The sequence below is a fragment of the Eubalaena glacialis genome, chromosome 2 (genome assembly GCF_028564815.1).
Source record: "Eubalaena glacialis isolate mEubGla1 chromosome 2, mEubGla1.1.hap2.+ XY, whole genome shotgun sequence".
NCBI lineage: Eukaryota > Metazoa > Chordata > Mammalia > Artiodactyla > Balaenidae > Eubalaena > Eubalaena glacialis.
In genome coordinates, this window is record NC_083717.1 from 55,499,461 (window position 1) to 55,520,625 (window position 21,165).

General features: G+C 55.7%; 12 non-coding genes across 12 annotated transcripts; all 12 read right to left on the reverse strand.

Annotated features, from left to right (window-relative positions):
• Nucleotides 1–288: 288 nt before the first annotated feature.
• On the reverse strand, nucleotides 289–380 carry LOC133086531 (small nucleolar RNA SNORD116). Its single transcript, XR_009700285.1, has one exon. It is a non-coding gene; the product is annotated as a small nucleolar RNA SNORD116 (small nucleolar RNA).
• Nucleotides 381–781: 401 nt separating this feature from the next.
• On the reverse strand, nucleotides 782–875 carry LOC133085912 (small nucleolar RNA SNORD116). The gene has a single exon (XR_009699711.1). It is a non-coding gene; the product is annotated as a small nucleolar RNA SNORD116 (small nucleolar RNA).
• A 2,453-nt stretch (nucleotides 876–3,328) lies between these two features.
• LOC133086165 (small nucleolar RNA SNORD116) lies at nucleotides 3,329–3,420 on the reverse strand. Its single transcript, XR_009699931.1, has one exon. It is a non-coding gene; the product is annotated as a small nucleolar RNA SNORD116 (small nucleolar RNA).
• Nucleotides 3,421–5,847: 2,427 nt separating this feature from the next.
• LOC133086532 (small nucleolar RNA SNORD116) lies at nucleotides 5,848–5,939 on the reverse strand. The gene has a single exon (XR_009700286.1). It is a non-coding gene; the product is annotated as a small nucleolar RNA SNORD116 (small nucleolar RNA).
• Nucleotides 5,940–6,340: 401 nt separating this feature from the next.
• On the reverse strand, nucleotides 6,341–6,434 carry LOC133085950 (small nucleolar RNA SNORD116). Its single transcript, XR_009699747.1, has one exon. It is a non-coding gene; the product is annotated as a small nucleolar RNA SNORD116 (small nucleolar RNA).
• A 2,454-nt stretch (nucleotides 6,435–8,888) lies between these two features.
• On the reverse strand, nucleotides 8,889–8,980 carry LOC133086166 (small nucleolar RNA SNORD116). Its single transcript, XR_009699932.1, has one exon. It is a non-coding gene; the product is annotated as a small nucleolar RNA SNORD116 (small nucleolar RNA).
• Nucleotides 8,981–11,412: 2,432 nt separating this feature from the next.
• LOC133086533 (small nucleolar RNA SNORD116) lies at nucleotides 11,413–11,504 on the reverse strand. Its single transcript, XR_009700287.1, has one exon. It is a non-coding gene; the product is annotated as a small nucleolar RNA SNORD116 (small nucleolar RNA).
• A 401-nt stretch (nucleotides 11,505–11,905) lies between these two features.
• Nucleotides 11,906–11,999, reverse strand: LOC133085951 (small nucleolar RNA SNORD116). The gene has a single exon (XR_009699748.1). It is a non-coding gene; the product is annotated as a small nucleolar RNA SNORD116 (small nucleolar RNA).
• Nucleotides 12,000–14,453: 2,454 nt separating this feature from the next.
• LOC133086167 (small nucleolar RNA SNORD116) lies at nucleotides 14,454–14,545 on the reverse strand. Its single transcript, XR_009699933.1, has one exon. It is a non-coding gene; the product is annotated as a small nucleolar RNA SNORD116 (small nucleolar RNA).
• Nucleotides 14,546–16,977: 2,432 nt separating this feature from the next.
• LOC133086534 (small nucleolar RNA SNORD116) lies at nucleotides 16,978–17,069 on the reverse strand. Its single transcript, XR_009700288.1, has one exon. It is a non-coding gene; the product is annotated as a small nucleolar RNA SNORD116 (small nucleolar RNA).
• Nucleotides 17,070–17,470: 401 nt separating this feature from the next.
• Nucleotides 17,471–17,564, reverse strand: LOC133085952 (small nucleolar RNA SNORD116). Its single transcript, XR_009699749.1, has one exon. It is a non-coding gene; the product is annotated as a small nucleolar RNA SNORD116 (small nucleolar RNA).
• Nucleotides 17,565–20,018: 2,454 nt separating this feature from the next.
• Nucleotides 20,019–20,110, reverse strand: LOC133086168 (small nucleolar RNA SNORD116). The gene has a single exon (XR_009699934.1). It is a non-coding gene; the product is annotated as a small nucleolar RNA SNORD116 (small nucleolar RNA).
• Between the last annotated feature and the right edge of the window lie 1,055 nt (nucleotides 20,111–21,165).

Consider the following 21,165-nt stretch of genomic DNA (forward strand, 5'->3'; position numbering starts at 1 on the left):
CCCGTAGATCTCAATGGCAGGCCAGAGGAGCACCAGTGGCTCACGCTTCCTTTCGCACCCGCACGCTGACCGCGGCAGGGGATGGCAGTCCTGGCTAGACTCAGGTGCCCAGAGACGTCAAGTTGTCCTTAGATTTCCCACGTGGATGGACATCACAGGCTCCTTTCCACTTGGCTCTTTCCGCACGAGAAGTCCGCCACCCTCAACTTGAACAATGTTGCTGCGCATGCCCACAGTAGCACATGCGACATGGACCTCTCCCTACCTTTCCTTTGGGAGCCACGTGCTGGACCTCAGTTAGGATGAGAAGACGCTAGGCATTGCTCATTCATTTTGTTTAGATTTCCAAGGAATGCATTTATGGGAGTCATCACCGATCCACGCACCTGCTCAAAGGCTGGACGTGCAAAGTCGCAGCCTCCATGGCGGACTGCCAGCGAGCTCAATCCTCTCAGCAGTAGGGAGCGGCCAGACTCGAGCCACGTGGCAGGAAGTGCACCCAAGTCTCAGGGCATCGGAGCTCGGGTGCCCCAGTAAGAGCCCAGAATGTGAGGGTGTAGTCTCGGTGCACAAGTCCCCGTGGACAAACATCTAGGTTTCTGCAAAGAAGTTCCGTGTACCGCCACAAGGTTTCCACCAGGAACCTTATCGAGTCACAGGCGATGCCCTTGGATCACACAGAAAGCTATTGGCATTGGAGATATTCCGATGCCCAAACTGGCAGGGCAAACCCTTGCGGCAACTGTGTACCTTGCCCTGGCGCCTTGTATTTTCGCACCCTGGGCCCGTCAGTGACATGACCTCGGAGAAACCTGAGACCCATTCATTTTGTTCAGATTTCCAAGCAGTGCATTTATGGGAGTCATCATCAATCCACGCACCTGCTCAAAGGCTGCACGTTCAAAGTCGCAGGCTCCACCGCGGGGCAGCCAACGATCGCAATCACTTCAGCAGCCAGGAGCAGCCAGAGCCAACCCACGGGGCTGCAAATGGAGCTAAGGGTCATGGCATCGGATCTGCGGTGCCCCTGGAAGAGCCAAGAAGGTGAGGGTATAGTCTCAGTGCACAAGTCCCCGTGGCCAAACATCTAGGTTTCTGCAAAGAACGTCTGCTCACCACCACGAGGTTCCTACAAGGATCCTCAAGGACTTCACGCCAAAACCACTCTGAGACTCCTTCGCCTCGCCTTGCCTCACCTTGCCGCACTGTCCTCACTTGGCCAGGTATCACGGAGTATACAGAGGGCTCCAAGCTGCTGCAGGCGTTTGTTCCCTGGCACTCCACCACCTGCCTCAGGGTGACAGAACACAGGGATGTTTGAGAAAGGTGAACGGGCGCACAGAGGGAAAGGGTGATACCGCCCAGCGATGTGCGCTATATCTCCCCTCAACATTTCATTTGCTGCCCATCACGTCTGTGTGTCCACAGCCAAACGTGAATGCATCATGGCACAGATGCCTTCAGAGCGCACGGGCATCAGCACAAAGAGCACAGCCATCCATCAACCCCCTGGTATGGGCCTTGAACTTCCCCGCCTGAGCCACCTCCCCCCGACACAGCATAGGGACGTCATCCTGAACCGCTGAGACACCCTCAGGGGAACTGGGATTACTCAGCGTAAGAGCCACTGCCCTCTGGGGAACAAAACCACTCCTGGCACATACGCTCCCACACAATGGACTCACCCTCAAGGGGAAATGTGGTCCCTGAGATCTTCCACAAGGGAACGGCCCTTGGCCAAATGTGACGACCTCCATCAAAAGCAGCTCTTAGGGACCGGTGACAAAGGGGACCTGAGGAACCCCTGGACTGAACAAGGGAGATTCACCTGCAGGCATACTTCCTGGCCTGCTGCCAAGACTGACAACCTACCCTTGGCCCACACACAAAGCTAATGGCATGGGAACCATTCCGATGCCCAACGTGGTGGGGCAAACCCTTGCAGCAATTTTGTAACTTGCAGTGGTGCCTGGCACTTTCGCACTCTGGGCCCGTCAGTGACGTGACCTTGGAGAAACCGTGAGGCCCAGGTCCTCTACAAGCAACTTGTTACCCACAGCTGTGCAATGAGAGAACCCAGCCAACAGCGTAGACACTTGAACCGGTATGACTTGTCTGGCCTGTGGCCAGGCTCGCCGGTTACCACAGTCTCGACGTACCAGCCGGTGGCGGGAAAAATGAAACCCACACCACACCTCCTCTCCTGCCCTGAAACCTGTAGCTTTTCCTTGGCAGCCGATTCCCTTGTTTCCACATGGTTGTGCCCAATGACCTCCGGGAAGAGCTCCAATCCTCAGGGAACGCTATGTGGGCCGGGTGTAGAAAAGATGCTTGGCTGTCCTCAGGAACACCTTCACGTCTTCAACACAGGGGGAACGTGGCCAGACAGGGCATAACACCCCACGGCCTACAAATCGGCCACCACGAGAAGACACCATACTGTGCCACGAGGGCAACCATTCGCTGGCACAAGGATCCGCCAGGAAGCAAATGGACCAAGGAGAGGAAAACGGCGGGACAGTCCACAAATGTGCTCCCGTATTCCCTCCCTTCACTTGCCTCCAAACGTTCCTGAGGTAATCCCAAACGTGTTCCGGGAACCCCATGGCCACCGTCGATCTATCCATCCACTAGTAAACCTGTGGGCTTAGCCAGCCATCTCACAGGTCTCTTTCGCTCCTCTTGCCTTACTCTCTCTCCACCGGCATCCCAACGCGTCACGGCAAGATGCCAGAGCCACCCCTCACCAAAGAAGCTTGCCGTGACCAAGCTTGACTAAGGCATTTTCCAGCCCCTTCACACAGCACACACAAGCAGGACACAACTCGAGGATGAGCCATCAGATTGGCCAAACGTCCGGGAACAGTGGCCCATTTCATTTCTCCCCTCATCAGGAGAAACCTAAACTGCATCTGGTCTCCCAAGCAGAACATGACAAAGAAGCCTGCCCTAGGCCTGCAATCCTGTTCTGACCCTGAGCATACAGACTTCTGTTTCTTTGAGGCCACAAGGCAATGACCAGCAGGTGGGGGCGGCCTGTAGAACTCAAGTGCAGGCGACAGGACCATCAATGGCTCATGCTTCCTCTCCTCCCTGCTTGCTGAACCGTGGCAGGGGACGGTTGCAATCCTGGCTAGACGAAGGAACCCAGAGACGGCACAGTGTCCCAAGCCTTCCCACCTGGATTGGCATCCCAGGCTGCTTTCCCAATGGTTCTTCTCCCCATGAGATGACCACAACCCTCAACTTGAACAACGTGGCTGTGGACACCCACGGCAGCAAATGCAACGTGAACCTCTGCCTGCTTTCCTTTTGGGAGCCACGTGCTGGACCTCAGTTCCAACGAGGAGACGGTAGGGATGTCTCACTCATTTTGTTCAGATTTCCAAGGAATGCATTTGTGGGAGTCATCATCGATCCAAGCACATGCTCAAACGTTGGACATGGCAAGTTGCAGATTCCACCAGGGGACGGACAGCGAGCTGAATCATATCAGCGTACAGAAGCGGCCAGAGCCAAGCCACAGGGCAGGAAATGCAGCCAGTTCCCAGGGCATCGAAGCTCGTGTTCCACAAGAAAAGACCAGAAGGTGAGGGTGTAGCCACGGTGCACAAGTACCCGTTGCCAAACCTTTAGGTTTAGCAAAGAAGTGCCGCTTACCGCAACAAGGGTTGAAGCAGGATCCTCATGGAATGCACGACAACACCCCTCCGAGGCTCCTTCGCCTGGCCTCGCCTTGCCACACCGTCCTCACTTCAACGGGTATCAGGGCTTATACGGATGGCCCCAGGCTGCTGCTTGCTTTCCTTCCCTGGCATTCCACCTGGCTCGGGGTGAGAGAACACACGCATGCTTGAGGAGGGTGCACGGGCGCACCGAGGGAAAGGGCGATACCACCCAGCGATGTGTGCTCTATCTCTCCTCAACATTTCATTTGCTGTCCATCTTGCTATGTGTCGGCAGCCAAACGTGAAAGGATGGTGACACAGACGCCTTCAGAGCGTGCGGCCATCAGGACAAAGAGCGCCGCCGACCAACAACCCCCTGGTCTCGGGCCTTGCAATCCCTCCCCTGAGCACTCTGCCCTCCATCACAGCAAAAGGATGTCTTCCTGATCCTCTGAGACACCCTTAGGAAAACTGGGCCCCCTCAGCCTAAGAGCCAGTGCCCTCTAGGGGAACAAACACCCCCTTGGCACTCATGCTTCCACACAGTGGACATGCCCTCAAGGGGAGAGATCTTCCACAAGGGAAGGGCCCTTGGCCGAATATGACGCCCTCCATCAAAAGCGGCTCGTAGGGACCCGTGACAAAGGGCACCTGAGTAACCCCTGGACTGATCAAGGGAGACTCAACAGCAAGCATACTTCCTGGTCTCCTGCCAAGTCAGAGGAACTTCCCTAGGACCACAACCAAAGCTAATGGCATGGGAGCCATTCCAATGCCCAAAGTGGTGGGGCAAACCCTTGCAGCCAATGGGTAACTTATCGTAGCACCTTGCACAGCCGCACTCTTCTCTTCAATGACAAGACCTTGGAGAAACCGTGAGACCCAGGTCCTCCAGAACCAACGTGTCACCCACAGCCGTGCAATGAGAGAACGCATCCAACATCCTGGACCCTTGAACCGGCATGACTTCTCTGGCTTGAAGCCATGCACGCTGGAGATCACAGGCTCGCAGCACCAGAGGGTGGCAGGACAAAATGACCCCTGCAGCACACATTCACTCCAGCCCTTAAACCTGTAGCCTTTGCTTGGCAGCCGACTCCCTTCTTTCTGCATGGTTGGGCCCAATGACCTCCGGGAAGAGCTCCAAACCTCAGGGAATGCTATGCGGAATGGGTATAGCAATGACACTGGCATATCCTAAGGAACACCTTCACATCTTCAACATAGGGCCAATGAGGCCACACAGGGACAAAAGATCCCAACACCTCCAAATCGGTCCCAGTGAGAAGACCCCATACTGTGCCGTGAAGGCAACCATTCGCTGGAACAAGGACCCACCGTGAAGCACATTGTCAAAAGAGAGGAAAATGGTGGGATGGTCCACGAATGTGCACCTGTATTCCTTCCCTACATAGGCCTCCAGATGCTCCTGTCGATATCCCAAAAGAGTTCCGGGAACCCTAGGTCCACCGACCATCTATCCACCCAACAGTGAACCTGTGGGCTTAGCCAACACTCTCACGTGTATTTCCCGCTCGCCTTGCCTTCCTCTCTCCACCAGGATCCAAACGTCTCACGGTAAGGTGCCAGAGCCACCCCTCACCTAAGTAGCTTGATATCCCCTGGATTTGCCTAAGGCATTTTCCAACCTCTCCACACACAACACACAAGCAGGACACAACCCAAGGAGGAGCCATCAGCGTCGCCCAAATCCCAGGGACAGTGGCCCATTTGATTTCCCCCGACCATCAGGGCAAACCTAAACTGCATCCCATCTCCAAGCTGAACATGACAAAGAAGCCTGGCCTGGCCAGGACTCCTTCTCTGACCCTGAGTGCAGAGACTTCTGTTTCCTTGCAGGAACAAGGCAACGACCTGGGCTCGAGGGTGGCCCGTAGATCTCAATGGCAGGCCAGAGGAGCACCAGTGGCTCACGCTTCCTTTCGCACCCGCACGCTGACCGCGGCAGGGGATGGCAGTCCTGGCTAGACTCAGGTGCCCAGAGATGTCAAGTTGTCCTTAGATTTCCCACGTGGATGGACATCACAGGCTCCTTTCCACTTGGCTCTTTCCGCACGAGAAGTCCGCCACCCTCAACTTGAACAATGTTGCTGCGCATGCCCACAGTAGCACATGCGACATGGACCTCTCCCTACCTTTCCTTTGGGAGCCACGTGCTGGACCTCAGTTAGGATGAGAAGACGCTAGGCATTGCTCATTCATTTTGTTTAGATTTCCAAGGAATGCATTTATGGGAGTCATCACCGATCCACGCACCTGCTCAAAGGCTGGACGTGCAAAGTCGCAGCCTCCATGGCGGACTGCCAGCGAGCTCAATCCTCTCAGCAGTAGGGAGCGGCCAGACTCGAGCCACGTGGCAGGAAGTGCACCCAAGTCTCAGGGCATCGGAGCTCGGGTGCCCCAGTAAGAGCCCAGAATGTGAGGGTGTAGTCTCGGTGCACAAGTCCCCGTGGCCAAACATCTAGGTTTCTGCAAAGAAGTTCCGTGTACCGCCACAAGGTTTCCACCAGGAACCTTATCGAGTCACAGGCGATGCCCTTGGATCACACAGAAAGCTATTGGCATTGGAGATATTCCGATGCCCAAACTGGCAGGGCAAACCCTTGCGGCAACTGGGTACCTTGCCCTGGCACCTTGTATTTTCGCACCCTGGGCCCGTCAGTGACATGACCTCGGAGAAACCTGAGACCCATTCATTGTGTTCAGATTTCCAAGCAGTACATTTATGGGAGTCATCATCAATCCACGCACCTGCTCAAAGGCTGCACGTTCAAAGTCGCAGGCTCCACCGCGGGGCAGCCAACGATCGCAATCACTTCAGCAGTCAGGAGCGGCCAGAGCCAACCCACGGGGCTGCAAATGGAGCTAAGGGTCATGGCATCGGATCTGCGGTGCCCCTGGAAGAGCCAAGAAGGTGAGGGTATAGTCTCAGTGCACAAGTCCCCGTGGCCAAACATCTAGGTTTCTGCAAAGAAGGTCTGCTCACCACCACACGAGGTTCCTACAAGGATCCTCAAGGACTTCACGCCAAAACCACTCTGAGACTCCTTCACCTCGCCTTGCCTCACCTTGCCGCACTGTCCTCACTTGGCCAGGTATCACGGAGTATACAGAGGGCTCCAAGCTGCTGCAGGCGTTTGTTCCCTGGCACTCCACCACCTGCCTCAGGGTGACAGAACACAGGGATGTTTGAGAAAGGTGAACGGGCGCACAGAGGGAAAGGGTGATACCGCCCAGCGATGTGCGCTATATCTCCCCTCAACATTTCATTTGCTGCCCATCACGTCTGTGTGTCCACAGCCAAACGTGAATGCATCGTGGCACAGATGCCTTCAGAGCGCACGGGCATCAGCACAAAGAGCACGGCCATCCATCAACCCCCTGGTATGGGCCTTGAACTTCCCCGCCTGAGCCACCTCCCCCCGACACAGCATAGGGATGTCATCCTGAACCGCTGAGACACCCTCAGGGGAACTGGGATTACTCAGCGTAAGAGCCACTGCCCTCTGGGGAACAAAACCACTCCTGGCACATACGCTCCCACACAATGGACTCACCCTCAAGGGGAAATGTGGTCCCTGAGATCTTCCACAAGGGACGGCCCTTGGCCAAATGTGACGACCTCCATCAAAAGCAGCTCTTAGGGACCGGTGACAAAGGGGACCTGAGGAACCCCTGGACTGAACAAGGGAGATTCACCTGCAGGCATACTTCCTGGCCTGCTGCCAAGACTGACAACCTACCCTTGGCCCACACACAAAGCTAATGGCATGGGAACCATTCCGATGCCCAACGTGGTGGGGCAAACCCTTGCAGCAATTTTGTAACTTGCAGTGGTGCCTGGCACTTTCGCACTCTGGGCCCGTCAGTGACGTGACCTTGGAGAAACCGTGAGGCCCAGGTCCTCTACAAGCAACTTGTTACCCACAGCTGTGCAATGAGAGAACCCAGCCAACAGCGTAGACACTTGAACCGGTATGACTTGTCTGGCCTGTGGCCAGGCTCGCCGGTTACCACAGTCTCGACGCACCAGCCGGTGGCGGGAAAAATGAAACCCACACCACACCTCCTCTCCTGCCCTGAAACCTGTAGCTTTTCCTTGGCAGCCGATTCCCTTGTTTCCACATGGTTGTGCCCAATGACCTCCGGGAAGAGCTCCAATCCTCAGGGAACGCTATGTGGGCCGGGTGTAGAAAAGATGCTTGGCTGTCCTCAGGAACACCTTCACGTCTTCAACACAGGGGGAACGTGGCCAGACAGGGCATAACACCCCACGGCCTACAAATCGGCCACCACGAGAAGACACCATACTGTGCCACGAGGGCAACCATTCGCTGGCACAAGGATCCGCCAGGAAGCAAATGGACCAAGGAGAGGAAAACGGCGGGACAGTCCACAAATGTGCTCCCGTATTCCCTCCCTTCACTTGCCTCCAAACGTTCCTGAGGTAATCCCAAACGTGTTCCGGGAACCCCATGGCCACCGTCGATCTATCCATCCACTAGTAAACCTGTGGGCTTAGCCAGCCATCTCACAGGTCTCTTTCGCTCCTCTTGCCTTACTCTCTCTCCACCGGCATCCCAACGCGTCACGGCAAGATGCCAGAGCCACCCCTCACCAAAGAAGCTTGCCGTGACCAAGCTTGACTAAGGCATTTTCCAGCCCCTTCACACAGCACACACAAGCAGGACACAACTCGAGGATGAGCCATCAGATTGGCCAAACGTCCGGGAACAGTGGCCCATTTCATTTCTCCCCTCATCAGGAGAAACCTAAACTGCATCTGGTCTCCCAAGCAGAACATGACAAAGAAGCCTGCCCTAGGCCTGCAATCCTGTTCTGACCCTGAGCATACAGACTTCTGTTTCTTTGAGGCCACAAGGCAATGACCAGCAGGTGGGGGCGGCCTGTAGAACTCAAGTGCAGGCGACAGGACCATCAATGGCTCATGCTTCCTCTCCTCCCTGCTTGCTGAACCGTGGCAGGGGACGGTTGCAATCCTGGCTAGACGAAGGAACCCAGAGACGGCACAGTGTCCCAAGCCTTCCCACCTGGATTGGCATCCCAGGCTGCTTTCCCAATGGTTCTTCTCCCCATGAGATGACCACAACCCTCAACTTGAACAACGTGGCTGTGGACACCCACGGCAGCAAATGCAACGTGAACCTCTGCCTGCTTTCCTTTTGGGAGCCACGTGCTGGACCTCAGTTCCAACGAGGAGACGGTAGGGATGTCTCACTCATTTTGTTCAGATTTCCAAGGAATGCATTTGTGGGAGTCATCATCGATCCAAGCACATGCTCAAACGTTGGACATGGCAAGTTGCAGATTCCACCAGGGGACGGACAGCGAGCTGAATCATATCAGCGTACAGAAGCGGCCAGAGCCAAGCCACAGGGCAGGAAATGCAGCCAGTTCCCAGGGCATCGAAGCTCGTGTTCCACAAGAAAAGACCAGAAGGTGAGGGTGTAGCCACGGTGCACAAGTACCCGTTGCCAAACCTTTAGGTTTAGCAAAGAAGTGCCGCTTACCGCAACAAGGGTTGAAGCAGGATCCTCATGGAATGCACGACAACACCCCTCCGAGGCTCCTTCGCCTGGCCTCGCCTTGCCACACCGTCCTCACTTCAACGGGTATCAGGGCTTATACGGATGGCCCCAGGCTGCTGCTTGCTTTCCTTCCCTGGCATTCCACCTGGCTCGGGGTGAGAGAACACACGCATGCTTGAGGAGGGTGCACGGGCGCACCGAGGGAAAGGGCGATACCACCCAGCGATGTGTGCTCTATCTCTCCTCAACATTTCATTTGCTGTCCATCTTGCTATGTGTCGGCAGCCAAACGTGAAAGGATGGTGACACAGACGCCTTCAGAGCGTGCGGCCATCAGGACAAAGAGCGCCGCCGACCAACAACCCCCTGGTCTCGGGCCTTGCAATCCCTCCCCTGAGCACTCTGCCCTCCATCACAGCAAAAGGATGTCTTCCTGATCCTCTGAGACACCCTTAGGAAAACTGGGCCCCCTCAGCCTAAGAGCCAGTGCCCTCTAGGGGAACAAACACCCCCTTGGCACTCATCTCATGCTTCCACACAGTGGACATGCCCTCAAGGGGAGAGATCTTCCACAAGGGAAGGGCCCTTGGCCGAATATGATGCCCTCCATCAAAAGCGGCTCGTAGGGACCCGTGACAAAGGGCACCTGAGTAACCCCTGGACTGATCAAGGGAGACTCAACAGCAAGCATACTTCCTGGTCTCCTGCCAAGTCAGAGGAACTTCCCTAGGACCACAACCAAAGCTAATGGCATGGGAGCCATTCCAATGCCCAAAGTGGTGGGGCAAACCCTTGCAGCCAATGGGTAACTTATCGTAGCACCTTGCACAGCCGCACTCTTCTCTTCAATGACAAGACCTTGGAGAAACCGTGAGACCCAGGTCCTCCAGAACCAACGTGTCACCCACAGCCGTGCAATGAGAGAACGCATCCAACATCCTGGACCCTTGAACCGGCATGACTTCTCTGGCTTGAAGCCATGCACGCTGGAGATCACAGGCTCGCAGCACCAGAGGGTGGCAGGACAAAATGACCCCTGCAGCACACATTCACTCCAGCCCTTAAACCTGTAGCCTTTGCTTGGCAGCCGACTCCCTTCTTTCTGCATGGTTGGGCCCAATGACCTCCGGGAAGAGCTCCAAACCTCAGGGAATGCTATGCGGAATGGGTATAGCAATGACACTGGCATATCCTAAGGAACACCTTCACATCTTCAACATAGGGCCAATGAGGCCACACAGGGACAAAAGATCCCAACACCTCCAAATCGGTCCCAGTGAGAAGACCCCATACTGTGCCGTGAAGGCAACCATTCGCTGGAACAAGGACCCACCGTGAAGCACATTGTCAAAAGAGAGGAAAATGGTGGGATGGTCCACGAATGTGCACCTGTATTCCTTCCCTACATAGGCCTCCAGATGCTCCTGTCGATATCCCAAAAGAGTTCCGGGAACCCTAGGTCCACCGACCATCTATCCACCCAACAGTGAACCTGTGGGCTTAGCCAACACTCTCACGTGTATTTCCCGCTCGCCTTGCCTTCCTCTCTCCACCAGGATCCAAACGTCTCACGGTAAGGTGCCAGAGCCACCCCTCACCTAAGTAGCTTGATATCCCCTGGATTTGCCTAAGGCATTTTCCAACCTCTCCACACACAACACACAAGCAGGACACAACCCAAGGAGGAGCCATCAGCGTCGCCCAAATCCCAGGGACAGTGGCCCATTTGATTTCCCCCGACCATCAGGGCAAACCTAAACTGCATCCCATCTCCAAGCTGAACATGACAAAGAAGCCTGGCCTGGCCAGGACTCCTTCTCTGACCCTGAGTGCAGAGACTTCTGTTTCCTTGCAGGAACAAGGCAACGACCTGGGCTCGAGGGTGGCCCGTAGATCTCAATGGCAGGCCAGAGGAGCACCAGTGGCTCACGCTTCCTTTCGCACCCGCACGCTGACCGCGGCAGGGGATGGCAGTCCTGGCTAGACTCAGGTGCCCAGAGATGTCAAGTTGTCCTTAGATTTCCCACGTGGATGGACATCACAGGCTCCTTTCCACTTGGCTCTTTCCGCACGAGAAGTCCGCCACCCTCAACTTGAACAATGTTGCTGCGCATGCCCACAGTAGCACATGCGACATGGACCTCTCCCTACCTTTCCTTTGGGAGCCACGTGCTGGACCTCAGTTAGGATGAGAAGACGCTAGGCATTGCTCATTCATTTTGTTTAGATTTCCAAGGAATGCATTTATGGGAGTCATCACCGATCCACGCACCTGCTCAAAGGCTGGACGTGCAAAGTCGCAGCCTCCATGGCGGACTGCCAGCGAGCTCAATCCTCTCAGCAGTAGGGAGCGGCCAGACTCGAGCCACGTGGCAGGAAGTGCACCCAAGTCTCAGGGCATCGGAGCTCGGGTGCCCCAGTAAGAGCCCAGAATGTGAGGGTGTAGTCTCGGTGCACAAGTCCCCGTGGCCAAACATCTAGGTTTCTGCAAAGAAGTTCCGTGTACCGCCACAAGGTTTCCACCAGGAACCTTATCGAGTCACAGGCGATGCCCTTGGATCACACAGAAAGCTATTGGCATTGGAGATATTCCGATGCCCAAACTGGCAGGGCAAACCCTTGCGGCAACTGGGTACCTTGCCCTGGCACCTTGTATTTTCGCACCCTGGGCCCGTCAGTGACATGACCTCGGAGAAACCTGAGACCCATTCATTGTGTTCAGATTTCCAAGCAGTACATTTATGGGAGTCATCATCAATCCACGCACCTGCTCAAAGGCTGCACGTTCAAAGTCGCAGGCTCCACCGCGGGGCAGCCAACGATCGCAATCACTTCAGCAGTCAGGAGCGGCCAGAGCCAACCCACGGGGCTGCAAATGGAGCTAAGGGTCATGGCATCGGATCTGCGGTGCCCCTGGAAGAGCCAAGAAGGTGAGGGTATAGTCTCAGTGCACAAGTCCCCGTGGCCAAACATCTAGGTTTCTGCAAAGAAGGTCTGCTCACCACCACACGAGGTTCCTACAAGGATCCTCAAGGACTTCACGCCAAAACCACTCTGAGACTCCTTCACCTCGCCTTGCCTCACCTTGCCGCACTGTCCTCACTTGGCCAGGTATCACGGAGTATACAGAGGGCTCCAAGCTGCTGCAGGCGTTTGTTCCCTGGCACTCCACCACCTGCCTCAGGGTGACAGAACACAGGGATGTTTGAGAAAGGTGAACGGGCGCACAGAGGGAAAGGGTGATACCGCCCAGCGATGTGCGCTATATCTCCCCTCAACATTTCATTTGCTGCCCATCACGTCTGTGTGTCCACAGCCAAACGTGAATGCATCGTGGCACAGATGCCTTCAGAGCGCACGGGCATCAGCACAAAGAGCACGGCCATCCATCAACCCCCTGGTATGGGCCTTGAACTTCCCCGCCTGAGCCACCTCCCCCCGACACAGCATAGGGATGTCATCCTGAACCGCTGAGACACCCTCAGGGGAACTGGGATTACTCAGCGTAAGAGCCACTGCCCTCTGGGGAACAAAACCACTCCTGGCACATACGCTCCCACACAATGGACTCACCCTCAAGGGGAAATGTGGTCCCTGAGATCTTCCACAAGGGACGGCCCTTGGCCAAATGTGACGACCTCCATCAAAAGCAGCTCTTAGGGACCGGTGACAAAGGGGACCTGAGGAACCCCTGGACTGAACAAGGGAGATTCACCTGCAGGCATACTTCCTGGCCTGCTGCCAAGACTGACAACCTACCCTTGGCCCACACACAAAGCTAATGGCATGGGAACCATTCCGATGCCCAACGTGGTGGGGCAAACCCTTGCAGCAATTTTGTAACTTGCAGTGGTGCCTGGCACTTTCGCACTCTGGGCCCGTCAGTGACGTGACCTTGGAGAAACCGTGAGGCCCAGGTCCTCTACAAGCAACTTGTTACCCACAGCTGTGCAATGAGAGAACCCAGCCAACAGCGTAGACACTTGAACCGGTATGACTTGTCTGGCCTGTGGCCAGGCTCGCCGGTTACCACAGTCTCGACGCACCAGCCGGTGGCGGGAAAAATGAAACCCACACCACACCTCCTCTCCTGCCCTGAAACCTGTAGCTTTTCCTTGGCAGCCGATTCCCTTGTTTCCACATGGTTGTGCCCAATGACCTCCGGGAAGAGCTCCAATCCTCAGGGAACGCTATGTGGGCCGGGTGTAGAAAAGATGCTTGGCTGTCCTCAGGAACACCTTCACGTCTTCAACACAGGGGGAACGTGGCCAGACAGGGCATAACACCCCACGGCCTACAAATCGGCCACCACGAGAAGACACCATACTGTGCCACGAGGGCAACCATTCGCTGGCACAAGGATCCGCCAGGAAGCAAATGGACCAAGGAGAGGAAAACGGCGGGACAGTCCACAAATGTGCTCCCGTATTCCCTCCCTTCACTTGCCTCCAAACGTTCCTGAGGTAATCCCAAACGTGTTCCGGGAACCCCATGGCCACCGTCGATCTATCCATCCACTAGTAAACCTGTGGGCTTAGCCAGCCATCTCACACGTCTCTTTCGCTCCTCTTGCCTTACTCTCTCTCCACCGGCATCCCAACGCGTCACGGCAAGATGCCAGAGCCACCCCTCACCAAAGAAGCTTGCCGTGACCAAGCTTGACTAAGGCATTTTCCAGCCCCTTCACACAGCACACACAAGCAGGACACAACTCGAGGATGAGCCATCAGATTGGCCAAACGTCCGGGAACAGTGGCCCATTTCATTTCTCCCCTCATCAGGAGAAACCTAAACTGCATCTGGTCTCCCAAGCAGAACATGACAAAGAAGCCTGCCCTAGGCCTGCAATCCTGTTCTGACCCTGAGCATACAGACTTCTGTTTCTTTGAGGCCACAAGGCAATGACCAGCAGGTGGGGGCGGCCTGTAGAACTCAAGTGCAGGCGACAGGACCATCAATGGCTCATGCTTCCTCTCCTCCCTGCTTGCTGAGCCGTGGCAGGGGACGGTTGCAATCCTGGCTAGACGAAGGAACCCAGAGACGGCACAGTGTCCCAAGCCTTCCCACCTGGATTGGCATCCCAGGCTGCTTTCCCAATGGTTCTTCTCCCCATGAGATGACCACAACCCTCAACTTGAACAACGTGGCTGTGGACACCCACGGCAGCAAATGCAACGTGAACCTCTGCCTGCTTTCCTTTTGGGAGCCACGTGCTGGACCTCAGTTCCAACGAGGAGACGGTAGGGATGTCTCACTCATTTTGTTCAGATTTCCAAGGAATGCATTTGTGGGAGTCATCATCGATCCAAGCACATGCTCAAACGTTGGACATGGCAAGTTGCAGATTCCACCAGGGGACGGACAGCGAGCTGAATCATATCAGCGTACAGAAGCGGCCAGAGCCAAGCCACAGGGCAGGAAATGCAGCCAGTTCCCAGGGCATCGAAGCTCGTGTTCCACAAGAAAAGACCAGAAGGTGAGGGTGTAGCCACGGTGCACAAGTACCCGTTGCCAAACCTTTAGGTTTAGCAAAGAAGTGCCGCTTACCGCAACAAGGGTTGAAGCAGGATCCTCATGGAATGCACGACAACACCCCTCCGAGGCTCCTTCGCCTGGCCTCGCCTTGCCACACCGTCCTCACTTCAACGGGTATCAGGGCTTATACGGATGGCCCCAGGCTGCTGCTTGCTTTCCTTCCCTGGCATTCCACCTGGCTCGGGGTGAGAGAACACACGCATGCTTGAGGAGGGTGCACGGGCGCACCGAGGGAAAGGGCGATACCACCCAGCGATGTGTGCTCTATCTCTCCTCAACATTTCATTTGCTGTCCATCTTGCTATGTGTCGGCAGCCAAACGTGAAAGGATGGTGACACAGACGCCTTCAGAGCGTGCGGCCATCAGGACAAAGAGCGCCGCCGACCAACAACCCCCTGGTCTCGGGCCTTGCAATCCCTCCCCTGAGCACTCTGCCCTCCATCACAGCAAAAGGATGTCTTCCTGATCCTCTGAGACACCCTTAGGAAAACTGGGCCCCCTCAGCCTAAGAGCCAGTGCCCTCTAGGGGAACAAACACCCCCTTGGCACTCATCTCATGCTTCCACACAGTGGACATGCCCTCAAGGGGAGAGATCTTCCACAAGGGAAGGGCCCTTGGCCGAATATGATGCCCTCCATCAAAAGCGGCTCGTAGGGACCCGTGACAAAGGGCACCTGAGTAACCCCTGGACTGATCAAGGGAGACTCAACAGCAAGCATACTTCCTGGTCTCCTGCCAAGTCAGAGGAACTTCCCTAGGACCACAACCAAAGCTAATGGCATGGGAGCCATTCCAATGCCCAAAGTGGTGGGGCAAACCCTTGCAGCCAATGGGTAACTTATCGTAGCACCTTGCACAGCCGCACTCTTCTCTTCAATGACAAGACCTTGGAGAAACCGTGAGACCCAGGTCCTCCAGAACCAACGTGTCACCCACAGCCGTGCAATGAGAGAACGCATCCAACATCCTGGACCCTTGAACCGGCATGACTTCTCTGGCTTGAAGCCATGCACGCTGGAGATCACAGGCTCGCAGCACCAGAGGGTGGCAGGACAAAATGACCCCTGCAGCACACATTCACTCCAGCCCTTAAACCTGTAGCCTTTGCTTGGCAGCCGACTCCCTTCTTTCTGCATGGTTGGGCCCAATGACCTCCGGGAAGAGCTCCAAACCTCAGGGAATGCTATGCGGAATGGGTATAGCAATGACACTGGCATATCCTAAGGAACACCTTCACATCTTCAACATAGGGCCAATGAGGCCACACAGGGACAAAAGATCCCAACACCTCCAAATCGGTCCCAGTGAGAAGACCCCATACTGTGCCGTGAAGGCAACCATTCGCTGGAACAAGGACCCACCGTGAAGCACATTGTCAAAAGAGAGGAAAATGGTGGGATGGTCCACGAATGTGCACCTGTATTCCTTCCCTACATAGGCCTCCAGATGCTCCTGTCGATATCCCAAAAGAGTTCCGGGAACCCTAGGTCCACCGACCATCTATCCACCCAACAGTGAACCTGTGGGCTTAGCCAACACTCTCACGTGTATTTCCCGCTCGCCTTGCCTTCCTCTCTCCACCAGGATCCAAACGTCTCACGGTAAGGTGCCAGAGCCACCCCTCACCTAAGTAGCTTGATATCCCCTGGATTTGCCTAAGGCATTTTCCAACCTCTCCACACACAACACACAAGCAGGACACAACCCAAGGAGGAGCCATCAGCGTCGCCCAAATCCCAGGGACAGTGGCCCATTTGATTTCCCCCGACCATCAGGGCAAACCTAAACTGCATCCCATCTCCAAGCTGAACATGACAAAGAAGCCTGGCCTGGCCAGGACTCCTTCTCTGACCCTGAGTGCAGAGACTTCTGTTTCCTTGCAGGAACAAGGCAACGACCTGGGCTCGAGGGTGGCCCGTAGATCTCAATGGCAGGCCAGAGGAGCACCAGTGGCTCACGCTTCCTTTCGCACCCGCACGCTGACCGCGGCAGGGGATGGCAGTCCTGGCTAGACTCAGGTGCCCAGAGATGTCAAGTTGTCCTTAGATTTCCCACGTGGATGGACATCACAGGCTCCTTTCCACTTGGCTCTTTCCGCACGAGAAGTCCGCCACCCTCAACTTGAACAATGTTGCTGCGCATGCCCACAGTAGCACATGCGACATGGACCTCTCCCTACCTTTCCTTTGGGAGCCACGTGCTGGACCTCAGTTAGGATGAGAAGACGCTAGGCATTGCTCATTCATTTTGTTTAGATTTCCAAGGAATGCATTTATGGGAGTCATCACCGATCCACGCACCTGCTCAAAGGCTGGACGTGCAAAGTCGCAGCCTCCATGGCGGACTGCCAGCGAGCTCAATCCTCTCAGCAGTAGGGAGCGGCCAGACTCGAGCCACGTGGCAGGAAGTGCACCCAAGTCTCAGGGCATCGGAGCTCGGGTGCCCCAGTAAGAGCCCAGAATGTGAGGGTGTAGTCTCGGTGCACAAGTCCCCGTGGCCAAACATCTAGGTTTCTGCAAAGAAGTTCCGTGTACCGCCACAAGGTTTCCACCAGGAACCTTATCGAGTCACAGGCGATGCCCTTGGATCACACAGAAAGCTATTGGCATTGGAGATATTCCGATGCCCAAACTGGCAGGGCAAACCCTTGCGGCAACTGGGTACCTTGCCCTGGCACCTTGTATTTTCGCACCCTGGGCCCGTCAGTGACATGACCTCGGAGAAACCTGAGACCCATTCATTGTGTTCAGATTTCCAAGCAGTACATTTATGGGAGTCATCATCAATCCACGCACCTGCTCAAAGGCTGCACGTTCAAAGTCGCAGGCTCCACCGCGGGGCAGCCAACGATCGCAATCACTTCAGCAGTCAGGAGCGGCCAGAGCCAACCCACGGGGCTGCAAATGGAGCTAAGGGTCATGGCATCGGATCTGCGGTGCCCCTGGAAGAGCCAAGAAGGTGAGGGTATAGTCTCAGTGCACAAGTCCCCGTGGCCAAACATCTAGGTTTCTGCAAAGAAGGTCTGCTCACCACCACACGAGGTTCCTACAAGGATCCTCAAGGACTTCACGCCAAAACCACTCTGAGACTCCTTCACCTCGCCTTGCCTCACCTTGCCGCACTGTCCTCACTTGGCCAGGTATCACGGAGTATACAGAGGGCTCCAAGCTGCTGCAGGCGTTTGTTCCCTGGCACTCCACCACCTGCCTCAGGGTGACAGAACACAGGGATGTTTGAGAAAGGTGAACGGGCGCACAGAGGGAAAGGGTGATACCGCCCAGCGATGTGCGCTATATCTCCCCTCAACATTTCATTTGCTGCCCATCACGTCTGTGTGTCCACAGCCAAACGTGAATGCATCGTGGCACAGATGCCTTCAGAGCGCACGGGCATCAGCACAAAGAGCACGGCCATCCATCAACCCCCTGGTATGGGCCTTGAACTTCCCCGCCTGAGCCACCTCCCCCCGACACAGCATAGGGATGTCATCCTGAACCGCTGAGACACCCTCAGGGGAACTGGGATTACTCAGCGTAAGAGCCACTGCCCTCTGGGGAACAAAACCACTCCTGGCACATACGCTCCCACACAATGGACTCACCCTCAAGGGGAAATGTGGTCCCTGAGATCTTCCACAAGGGACGGCCCTTGGCCAAATGTGACGACCTCCATCAAAAGCAGCTCTTAGGGACCGGTGACAAAGGGGACCTGAGGAACCCCTGGACTGAACAAGGGAGATTCACCTGCAGGCATACTTCCTGGCCTGCTGCCAAGACTGACAACCTACCCTTGGCCCACACACAAAGCTAATGGCATGGGAACCATTCCGATGCCCAACGTGGTGGGGCAAACCCTTGCAGCAATTTTGTAACTTGCAGTGGTGCCTGGCACTTTCGCACTCTGGGCCCGTCAGTGACGTGACCTTGGAGAAACCGTGAGGCCCAGGTCCTCTACAAGCAACTTGTTACCCACAGCTGTGCAATGAGAGAACCCAGCCAACAGCGTAGACACTTGAACCGGTATGACTTGTCTGGCCTGTGGCCAGGCTCGCCGGTTACCACAGTCTCGACGCACCAGCCGGTGGCGGGAAAAATGAAACCCACACCACACCTCCTCTCCTGCCCTGAAACCTGTAGCTTTTCCTTGGCAGCCGATTCCCTTGTTTCCACATGGTTGTGCCCAATGACCTCCGGGAAGAGCTCCAATCCTCAGGGAACGCTATGTGGGCCGGGTGTAGAAAAGATGCTTGGCTGTCCTCAGGAACACCTTCACGTCTTCAACACAGGGGGAACGTGGCCAGACAGGGCATAACACCCCACGGCCTACAAATCGGCCACCACGAGAAGACACCATACTGTGCCACGAGGGCAACCATTCGCTGGCACAAGGATCCGCCAGGAAGCAAATGGACCAAGGAGAGGAAAACGGCGGGACAGTCCACAAATGTGCTCCCGTATTCCCTCCCTTCACTTGCCTCCAAACGTTCCTGAGGTAATCCCAAACGTGTTCCGGGAACCCCATGGCCACCGTCGATCTATCCATCCACTAGTAAACCTGTGGGCTTAGCCAGCCATCTCACACGTCTCTTTCGCTCCTCTTGCCTTACTCTCTCTCCACCGGCATCCCAACGCGTCACGGCAAGATGCCAGAGCCACCCCTCACCAAAGAAGCTTGCCGTGACCAAGCTTGACTAAGGCATTTTCCAGCCCCTTCACACAGCACACACAAGCAGGACACAACTCGAGGATGAGCCATCAGATTGGCCAAACGTCCGGGAACAGTGGCCCATTTCATTTCTCCCCTCATCAGGAGAAACCTAAACTGCATCTGGTCTCCCAAGCAGAACATGACAAAGAAGCCTGCCCTAGGCCTGCAATCCTGTTCTGACCCTGAGCATACAGACTTCTGTTTCTTTGAGGCCACAAGGCAATGACCAGCAGGTGGGGGCGGCCTGTAGAACTCAAGTGCAGGCGACAGGACCATCAATGGCTCATGCTTCCTCTCCTCCCTGCTTGCTGAACCGTGGCAGGGGACGGTTGCAATCCTGGCTAGACGAAGGAACCCAGAGACGGCACAGTGTCCCAAGCCTTCCCACCTGGATTGGCATCCCAGGCTGCTTTCCCAATGGTTCTTCTCCCCATGAGATGACCACAACCCTCAACTTGAACAACGTGGCTGTGGACACCCACGGCAGCAAATGCAACGTGAACCTCTGCCTGCTTTCCTTTTGGGAGCCACGTGCTGGACCTCAGTTCCAACGAGGAGACGGTAGGGATGTCTCACTCATTTTGTTCAGATTTCCAAGGAATGCATTTGTGGGAGTCATCATCGATCCAAGCACATGCTCAAACGTTGGACATGGCAAGTTGCAGATTCCACCAGGGGACGGACAGCGAGCTGAATCATATCAGCGTACAGAAGCGGCCAGAGCCAAGCCACAGGGCAGGAAATGCAGCCAGTTCCCAGGGCATCGAAGCTCGTGTTCCACAAGAAAAGACCAGAAGGTGAGGGTGTAGCCACGGTGCACAAGTACCCGTTGCCAAACCTTTAGGTTTAGCAAAGAAGTGCCGCTTACCGCAACAAGGGTTGAAGCAGGATCCTCATGGAATGCACGACAACACCCCTCCGAGGCTCCTTCGCCTGGCCTCGCCTTGCCACACCGTCCTCACTTCAACGGGTATCAGGGCTTATACGGATGGCCCCAGGCTGCTGCTTGCTTTCCTTCCCTGGCATTCCACCTGGCTCGGGGTGAGAGAACACACGCATGCTTGAGGAGGGTGCACGGGCGCACCGAGGGAAAGGGCGATACCACCCAGCGATGTGTGCTCTATCTCTCCTCAACATTTCATTTGCTGTCCATCTTGCTATGTGTCGGCAGCCAAACGTGAAAGGATGGTGACACAGACGCCTTCAGAGCGTGCGGCCATCAGGACAAAGAGCGCCGCCGACCAACAACCCCCTGGTCTCGGGCCTTGCAATCCCTCCCCTGAGCACTCTGCCCTCCATCACAGCAAAAGGATGTCTTCCTGATCCTCTGAGACACCCTTAGGAAAACTGGGCCCCCTCAGCCTAAGAGCCAGTGCCCTCTAGGGGAACAAACACCCCCTTGGCACTCATGCTTCCACACAGTGGACATGCCCTCAAGGGGAGAGATCTTCCACAAGGGAAGGGCCCTTGGCCGAATATGACGCCCTCCATCAAAAGCGGCTCGTAGGGACCCGTGACAAAGGGCACCTGAGTAACCCCTGGACTGATCAAGGGAGACTCAACAGCAAGCATACTTCCTGGTCTCCTGCCAAGTCAGAGGAACTTCCCTAGGACCACAACCAAAGCTAATGGCATGGGAGCCATTCCAATGCCCAAAGTGGTGGGGCAAACCCTTGCAGCCAA